We start from the raw sequence: 10,212 nt of genomic DNA, 5'->3' as shown, positions 1-10,212 counted from the left end.
CTGCTGAGATTTAAATTTACCTATGGATACATACAAGTCCCTGGCCCCAAAGTTAGACAGAAAACAGTTTGTTACTGTACAAGAATGATGCACTTACATCTTCAGTCAGTGAAGTAATATCATGGTCAGGATTAGGCCTGAACGATTTGGGACAATAATCTGATTGTGACTTTTCCCTCCTATATTGTGATTGCGATTTAATGTGTGATTATTTTCTAAGTTCTTATCTTATATTTTTTCAACAAATAAGCAATTAATCTAATTTTAAACTAACACAATATTAAAATAATGCTGAACAATTAAAAAAAAGGTCTATTCATGGTTATGTTTGACTCATACAAGTTTGATATGAATTGTTAAATTGTTGATCATTTATGGGTTTCTCATTTATAATAAGACTAACAAACAAAAACAAGAAGGAAGAAATTATTCTAGAAATAATTGACACTTGAAGCATTGCATGATGCATAGAGCATAACATTTCTGCTGTGAAAAATGCACTAAATTGGTATTCTGAAATACATTTCAGGTCAAAGCAATGCTGCACATTCTGTAATTTGAAATCTGCAGTAGAAATTATTGCGATTTAAAGTAAATTTCAATTGATTGCCCAGCCCTAGTCAACATCCAGTAATATACTGAACTAAGACTGTAATTCTGCCCATCTGTGTTGAAGTGGATATCATTAAACACCTTGACATGAACAGTCTTAGTGCTGTGATGCCGTTGACTTAATGCAGTGAGACAAAGACAGCAGTGGCTCAGCTTGACAAAAGTCTCTGCTTATTGATATTTCTCTTGCAGAGAGTACGAGAAGACTGCTCAGTTTGAGTCAATCAGAAAAAGACAGGTCAAGTAAGGGTGCATAATGTCTGACACCCACCAAACATGGCAGAAGTCATACAGAGTGAAGTATCAAAAGCTTCACTGCAGAGAAATACGCTGATAATACATGATTTAAGAGCAAAAAATGTTCTCTTGATTCTTTGGCCCAAGTGTGGTAAATAGCAGTTAGCTCTGAGTCTCCCCTGTACTCTGCTCTAGTGCATTATTCACATCTTGAAGGTATTGAATGTGTATTGGATGTCTTCACAACTTCTGACATGGAAAATAAAAACAGTCGAGCTTGACCTTCCTCTTCTATCATCTTCCTTTTTTTTTCTCTGCTCCAAGCATCCACCCCATAACAGATTAGCTCAGAGGAAGACCCATTTCCTCCCTGAGGCTGCTAAAATATTAATCAAAACACAGAGGAGTGTGCAGCAGCTCCCAGGATGCATGTCTTCTAATGGTAATACATGGGGAAGGCAGAGAGGGAGGAGTGCTGCCTGTAATAGCCTCACAGAGGGGGAGGAGAGGGGGAGGGCCAGAGGTGACAGGGGGCTTTCACTAGGGACAAAGAGAATGAGAGAGAGGGATAGATAGGCAGGGAGAGAGGTGGAGCGAGAGGTATGAGGTGTGTGTGGAGAATCGACGAGGAGGCTGCACTAGTACGGAGCGCTTCAGAGGGAGCCGGCACAGAGAAGATCAAAGAAGCATCATTGCTACTCACTACCCATTTTGTGCGCTTACAAGGGTTGAAGATAGCCTTATGTGAAACTTTCAAGTATGAATAATAGATAACAGACCATAAAAATAGCTAATTTAGCTTCATATTTTTAAGCATATAGGCAGTGCTAAATATTTGTCTTACTTTGTGTAAATGTGTGAGGGAGAGAAAAGAGGGACGTTCCTGTTTTTAAAAGCCCTTTTTTAACTTAAGTTAGAAGATATGATGCCAGGTGGTCTGTATGAGCAATGAGAAGTGTTTCTCTAACAGGCCGAATTTAAGCTTGTCTCTGGCACTGAGCCACTGCCAGTGGGGAAAAATGATTGGAGTATCCATGTTGGCGACACGCTAATCATGTAACTCAGCTTTGTTGCGGTGAAGGGAGACTAAAAGGGTTATTTCTGCAAATTTTCCATGCCTGCCAACAGGCCCCTCTGTTTGTTGCACATTGACAGTTGTCATGTTTTATGGGAGGGTATGGAGAGCAAAACTGTGAAATTGAGGCACACAGGGAGCCTCCTCTGAAAGCTCTGACAGCCTAAAGCTGACAACCACTGAGGCTTCTCTGTAAAGAACAACAAGCTGATTTTATGGGGGATGCAAAAACTGTAGATCCTCACAGGTCATCTTCAACTAACCTGCAGACAGCTGTGACCGTGTTCCACTACCTGGTAATTAGGGAGACGTGGCGCCCCCATGGGTGACACGCTCACAGTGTGCTGCCACACTCCTCCCTCTTCATCCAACAGGCTCCCATGAGAGCTGGCCGTTTTGTGAGAGGTGACACAAATCAGTGACCTCTGTCTACCTGACCATGTCGATAATGAGATGCAACGGGAGCTTCGTTGTATTAAAATGAGGCAGCGCGTGACAATAATGTTGAAGAGATACCGGCACATGGAGACTGACTCTAACTTCTCTGGGTGTAATAAATACAGAAATGTAAAAGGGCTCAGGAAGAGACACTGAAGCGATATTATACACATCGTTTTGTCCACCATGCTCTTTGTGTGTAAAAGATGGATGAGTAAGGGTTAAAGTGGTCTGTCCCATCGTGGGCCTTTTGTCTATTGTGTTGCTTTGCTTAATGTAAACCGATAAAGCTGGCTAACCTTGTGGGCCCAATCAATGCTTATTTAGAATACCATTGATTAACAGTTCTGATTATTGATTATGTCATCCCGCTCAAGATATGCCAATGGCTCTGATAAGAGGTTACCCTGGAGCAGATAGTCCAGTCCACCATGCTGCTGGACACAGATGCACAAAGGATTGACACTATAATGTCTTTTCTCAAACCCATGTCACACATGCATCCATCCTCATGTATTCACTCATTAACCTACAGGAGCTGAAGACAGCTGTGGTATGGGCTACTGTCTGCTCACCTGCGACATACACCTTTACATTATTAGCACATCTGTTCCCTTAGTCTAACTTTAGATAAATTAAACTTCAAAACTAAGAGATAGCAAAGTGTATGGACACATACCACATATCTTACACTGATTAGTATGCTGTCTTGTTTGATATACACCATGTCCTTAAAGGGATATTTCAGGATTTGGGTCATATGAGGTACTTGGCTATAGTAGTGGCATTAGCCTCCAGTAATTTCTGTGAAAGCTGATTCTGTGGAGCTCAGAGATCTGCGGCATAATGGTTGTAGATGGGGACATTTTATCTGTGTAGTTTTTCAGACATGCTAGTCTTGTTGAATCTTGGTCATGGGGCGTCTTGGATGCTACGTTAATTGTGTCACACTACAAGACCCGAGGATTGACAACAAGCTATGACGTTGCAGTCAGGCCAAAATCTGGCTGAATTCATGTAGTCTGAGCCGGCCTTTACAGGACGACTCTGGCAGGGAGTTTTTTTAACACCCAGTCAAATCATACTATGGGTTGAGTGTCTTTGTGAGATTTTTAAAGCCTGCATTTTCAGCAACACTTACTGGGGCTAGGTTCTCTGCAATGTGTTGTGTTACCGCCGCTTAAATATTGTTGTAATCTTTCAGTGTATTTTACAGATTACTGTGTTTTGTTTGTCGTCTTCTTTTTGAAATCCGAAACCACTGCCAGATGACAGATTCAGTGTTGTTTTTCCTCTGAACCAACCATCCATCTCTATTTCAAACGTCTCTTAACGCTCTCAACGCCCCTTAGTTGTGTGTTTATACTAGAACTGTAGTACTCGAGAATGGTGTTGGTCTCAAGACTAGTCTTAAGACCATGTTTTGAATGTCTTGGGCTTGTCTTGGAATTGAGAGCATTTTGACTCAAGATTTTCCATCAGTACTGGTTGAGACCACCATTGATGTGCTGTTCTTCAACATCATTAATGTGATAACAAGGAGAGGCTCTCTCTAAAACTAAATAGATTCTTCTTTACTCATTGTGCTGAGCTCAGATTTTTGAGTATTTTGTCACTGAATTTTGTTCAGGCTGGGCATATGATGTCATTTTCAGTTGAACTGTTCCTGATTAATCAATGTTGTAATTTGACTTGAAACAGCTGCCGTTAGGTCGCTGATTGAAATCTATTCAAGTGCCTTGTGTGTCAGACACCTGCAAAAACTCAAATCTTACAAACCAGTCCATCTTATTTCTAATCAGACAATTATTTTATGTATCATTCATCTGACAAATTTAGATGGTCATCTAATTTTTGATATTTAAAAGAATTCTGGACTTGCCAGTGGCTTTTTAATACATACAAGGATTTTTGACAAGACGTAAGTTGAGCGAATTTGCTTAGATCTAAGATTTCTGCATTGTGGTGCTTTAAAAAAAGAGTTTCAGACACCTTGTATATTGTTTTTAAATTCATTTAAAAGCAAACTTAAATCTAAGAGAGAGTGCTCTTTTACTGTTCAACCTTTCATGTGTTTTTTAGATTGATTTTTATGGTCTTGGTCTTGTCTTTGTCTTGGTGTACTCTGGTCCTGGGCATGTCTTGGTCTCAGATTGTAATCTGTATTGGTGAGTAGCTAACTCTTTGTACTTGTGCTTATATATGGTCTGGGGAAGTGTGATATCGGTGTATCCCTGATTGATTTTTCACTCAATCTTGTACATTTGAAATTCTGGTATTGTGACACTACTAAAGTGCAAGTTACAAAAGTGATGAAACAATTTATCATAGCATTTCTACTGAACATGAGACATCAATGCAGATTACATCAAATGTCTGTCATTAAAACATTGGTCAGCTGAAATATATTAATACCTGTTGGTAAAACCCAAGTAACAATCTGAGGATGTTTTCCACCCCAGCAGCTCTTCAGCCTTAGAGGCTATTGTCCAGCGCTGTAAAGCCTGATAGTAAAAATGTTTACAGCGGGGCCGTTATTAAAGAGAGTGAGTCAATCAAAACTGTCAATAACATGGTATCCATGACTTGCAATTACCAGAGCTACCACTTACACACTAGAAAATGCCATTTGCTCTTTATAGTAAGAGTGAAAAGATTTGCATAGAAAGGAGATCATAAAAGTGTAGAAAACAAATCTCTGTTTTTTTCTGACAAACTATTTCTTGACCAGAGCCAGTCATCAGGCAACCAGCAGAGACACCAGTAAGTTTGGAGTTTAAACCAAAAAAAATATTTATATTACTCAACAAAAATAAAAACACTGTTTACAGTGCAGCTGAAACCCTAAAGAGGTTAATTAACATTTGTATAGTTTGATTTTAACAGAAGTTCATAAGAAATTACATGTAAATTAGTAAATAAGAACAACATTTCTGGCTAGCCTCCTATTTTTTTCAAAACTATACCCTAAGCTAAGGTAAAATCCTGTAGTCTGTGGCTTAATGTGTACAAACACAGTATTGCAAATGGACAAAATTAAACTAAACCAAATTAATCCCATTCTGGTTACGACACATTTCCAGCATACCTGGCCCTGGACAGGAAATCCACGTCAATATTTGAAGTATGTGTGGTTTCTATAAAGCCAGTGCCTTCATATGCAATAAGTCTACAACTGGACTAATCTAAAAGTCCATGTGTTGTGTTGCATTTTGAAGATGACTGGTGCATCATGCTTCAAACAGAACTAAAGCATTGAGTATGTGCATAGAGAGCTGTAAAAATTGTCCATGTTTAACTGGCATCTTATAAGCATATTTCTGCAAACCATTTATGATACCAGACAGCTTTTAGTCTCCCACTGACTTTCAACATTTTTTTTTCTTTTTTTGCTCTAGGCAAAGTTCAAGCACCATATAAAAAGTATTGATTTAGAACCGGTATAAGAAACAACACAAACAATACCCAACCCTAGTTTTCACAAGCCCACTTACGTCTAGTTTGCTGCTCCTAACTTACCAGCAACATCAACCAGAAGAGGGTTCAAGAGTAACTAGCCAAGGGGGCATATTGTGTCTTAGTGTAGAAGAGGCAGACATACTCCTGCCAACAGATCAACTCTCTGCTGGTGCTTGTATACAGAGACAAGGACAGCTGTCTGAATAAATGTGCTAATCAAAGTGTAACTTTTTTGAGAAGTGCCGTTTTCTTTAGAAACCAAACAGAATCTTATTTATAGAGTTTTAAAAGTAGTTAGTGTTTCATCAAAGTCCAGAAAGAATCATCCAAAGTAAATAGTCATAATAATAATGAAAGTACAAAGACTAAAATAAACTAAGGTGAATGTTCTATTTTGGTAGGATAAAAATGTATACAGTGATCCAAGACAAAACTGAAACAACTTAAACTCCATTTAAACACGCTCAAAGTTTTTCAAAAGTTCATTTATTGCTTTCTGCACATATTTTGAATGGTATCAAAAATCAGGATCCTCAACTTTGACAGAGCAGACAGACTACATCAGTGTGTTAAGGGGTCACTACTGCATGACAACGGCCTTATCCAGCCATGTTGAGCACTTATTAGTGTCTTTAGTGAATGCCTCAGTTCTGGTTTGGGTGTCTACCTGTGTGGTCTGAATGTGCAGTGATTTCTAGATTTGCCAATGTCTTTTGAAGGTGGAACATGTTTGATAATAAAAAAATTGCTTAATTGTTTTCTTTTCTGTTTTCATCTTAGTAGTTGAAAAGTGTTGAACTGTCCTAGCTCCAATGTTTTTCCCAAAACTGTTTAACTTTTTCAATTCAGTAAAATCTTGCATTAGAGAAATACAAATCTTTTAGCGTTTTCTATGAGGACAAGGAGTAAAACATCCTGACTCAGTTTTTTCTATGAGGTCCTGGTCATCTTAGCTTGCAGAGCAGCAGCTGCTGCCCACTGCTGATGAAGGAGTAGGGACACTGCTGGAGCCGTGTTTTTTGGGGAGGTGGGGACGGCCCAGTCGTCTTATTGTTAGGTCAGCAGTGCTAGGCTAGCCTCTGTCAGCCAGCCAGTGTTGAGCTCTGCACTTTGCATAAGGGGGCTCTTCCGTAATGAGCCGCTATGTATGGGTATCATGTGAGATATCTGAGCTAGCGCTTACTGTTCCATGGCCAAGGTCAAAGCCTGCCCACCCCACCACCGACTCCCCCACCCGATCCATCACCTGAGAACACCGACCGCAGCTGAGCTCAAATTGCAACCCCTCTGGACATCCTCACACCAATTTGTGAGGACTGTCTTTTTATATCGGGATCTCTGTTTGTTATTATATACTGTATGTCAATACATTTAATTATTCACACAAAAGCACCTAAATTCTTGTTCAGAACTGTCAATTTGAACCAAAATTAGGGCTTAATGAAAAAAATAGTAAATTTAATTGTCCACCTACTGAGGAAAAGAGCTTTGGCGTCAGAAGTGTCCGGTCTGTATAAGTGCCTTTGAAAGATTGTTCAGGCTAAAGGTTTGCTGTGTAACACAATAGTCTATTGGTCTCATCTTCCCTGTGTGATGTTTGCTCTTTTCCAATACGAACTTGCTATCAACATGTCAAACTCCTTATGTAGCCATGTATAAGTAAGACAGGGGCTTAAGTGTACAGGACTCTGAAACAATCTGTCCACTCACCACCATACCATCACTTGAGTCCCCACAGTAATCAATAAACTGCCCACTCACAGATCCTGTAGCAACAACTGTCTGAACCTGTATTATGAAAAAAAAAATTGTACCAAAAGAATAAATGAACAAATAGGTCAGTCATTACTATGAAGTAGAAGAATTTTATCAAATTGAAAAAAATATTTTTTTTATGAATATACAGGCGAAACGTGTGTCTATTTGTGTTATTTTTTTTAACATGGTGTATTAATATTTATCCATTTTTTTACTGATTTAATTATCTGTTATTTCTTTTAATCAACAGCGAATCATTTAGTATCAATAATGTCAGGGCCTTATAAACATGAATTGAATTTGTTGATTAACCTTCAAGAAGTTGTTTTGTTGGATTTCATTAGTGTTTTGGAGTGACTGTTCTAATTAAAAAATAATTGATTAAAGGTCATATAATATGCAGATTTGCCCCTCATGATGTCATGTGGGGAGTTAGACCCATCCCCAGAGTCGGTTGGCCCTCCCCACTTGGAGGAAAGTTCCTCCCTCCTCTGCTGATCCTCCTCTTATCTGGCAGGAGAGAGGAGGATCAGGAGAGCCACATTAATTAAGCCACATCCATTTCTTGAGAGGGGCGGAGTCAGACAGCTCATTAACATTTAAAGCCATAGACATAGAAACAACTTGTTCTGAGCAGGACTGAAACAGAAGGGTTTTTAGACGTGCAAAAATCCAATACTGGAGTGTTTTTTCAGCAACAGACTTCACAGGCATGTTTTGGGGACCTCTAAGACGGATATAAACTTGTCTTAAGGGGTAAAATGTTTGACCTTTAATATAATATCAGATTAAATTGGCATCATTCTATAATTAACTATCCACAGTTTCATCACACCACAATGTTTAACTTCCTCAGAATTTTGCAGGCAAATTCATGAGCACTGCCTAAATCACACACAATATGTTGGCTACATTTTGGCACCAAAATGACTTTTTTGAGGAGTTTCCCTTCTACTTTTATGGATTAATTATTCATCTTCACCCCTGTCTTATGAAATACATTGTTATTAGAATATAAAGTTACTTTTCAAAACAATCAATATTAAAACAGCTTGTTGTACTGTCATGTTTACTGTCATGACAGCAGCTAAACGATATACTTTTAACGTTACACGTTTTTCCCAATTAATCCCACTGAAAGAAAATCCATGGACGGTCACTGAGTCATACAGTAAACTTTGATGACATTACTTGTGGCCATTTGTCAGTGCAAAAAAAAAAGAATACCCTGGAAATGTGTTTTTTGTAATGATTTAAAAAATAACTCAAAATACAATATCTCAAAAATTACATATGACCATTAGAAAAAGATTTGTAATAAAGAAATGTCATCCTTCTGAAAAGTGTATTCATTAATGTGCTCAATACTTGGACAAATCACAGCATCAGTGTGGAGCTGCATAAAGGAAATAAGCTTGTAGCACTGCTGAGGGGTTATGGAAGCCCAGGTTTCAGTGATTGCAGCCTTCAGCTCGTCTGCTGTCTCTCATCTTCCTCTTAACAATACTGCATAAATTCTTTGAGGCTATCAGGTCAGGTGAGTTGTCTGGCCAGTCCAGTACAGTAACACCATGGCCAGCAAAGCAATTACAAGTACTTTTGGCTTCACTTTGGGCAGATGCCAAAACCTGCTGGAAAAGAAAATCAGCATCTTGTGAGCAGGCAGAATCATAAGGTGCTCTAAAATCTTCTGATGGACGTCTGTGTTGACTCTGGACATGACAAAAAACAGTGAACTTACACCAGCAGATGACTTGAAGTAAAAAAATTGTAATGATATTTTATTTTCCTGAGAAGTACTCATACATATCAGGAGCAGGAGTTGATTTCCTAATGTTTAGAAAAAAGAAACATGGCAAAGAAAGATGTGATTTGAAGCGTATGACTTGGCTGTGTGGAAAACCTCAGAGTGGGAGCAAATAAAAAAGGAGAAATGTGCATGGGGAGATGGATTTCCTGCCATCAGTGATCTATGACCAATCGTCTGTCTATCTTCAGATTCGCTGTTAATGGCTATCGGTGGAGATTTAAATCCTTTCTGTTGTGCATTCCCCTAAATCAATAAATTGGCATCCATTTGATTGAATGCGCATCCATTGTGTTGAAATGAGGCTGAATGAGTTTTGTCCTTTTGACCAATGACTTTTTTACTTAAATGGAAAAGAACAGTTTAAACATATTTGTATGATTTTCGTTTACAGTAAATAGTCATTAAACTGCAAATTGAAAAAAAAAAAGTTCACGAAAGTTAAAACAAACTTGAAATCAATCTGAATCTTCTAATTCTATTGTAATAGGTCTGCCCTTTTTCCTAACTTTCCATATCACCTTAGATGATCAATATGCATTAAGCTTTATGAATGATTATACATCCAAACTGCAATGATTTAGTGAAGACAGACTGTGCTCTTAAAAGGGCAAACAGGAGATAATTGTGAAAAAATATCAGAGAAAATACAGAAAACATAAGACTTCAGAAAAACAGCCATTTGATTAGATTGACAATAAAATTATCTTAATTGATACATGATGACTATTTGTATACATTGTTTTGTGTTTTATGATTTTAAATAAGCATGTGTTCTGCACCTTTCTATGTCTGATGGCAATACAGGACAACAGAAAGGGAAATT

This window comes from Cheilinus undulatus, linkage group 1 (assembly GCF_018320785.1).
Source record: "Cheilinus undulatus linkage group 1, ASM1832078v1, whole genome shotgun sequence".
NCBI lineage: Eukaryota > Metazoa > Chordata > Actinopteri > Labriformes > Labridae > Cheilinus > Cheilinus undulatus.
The sequence above is the reverse complement of the archived record's forward strand: the minus strand, read 5'-3'. Positions refer to the sequence as shown.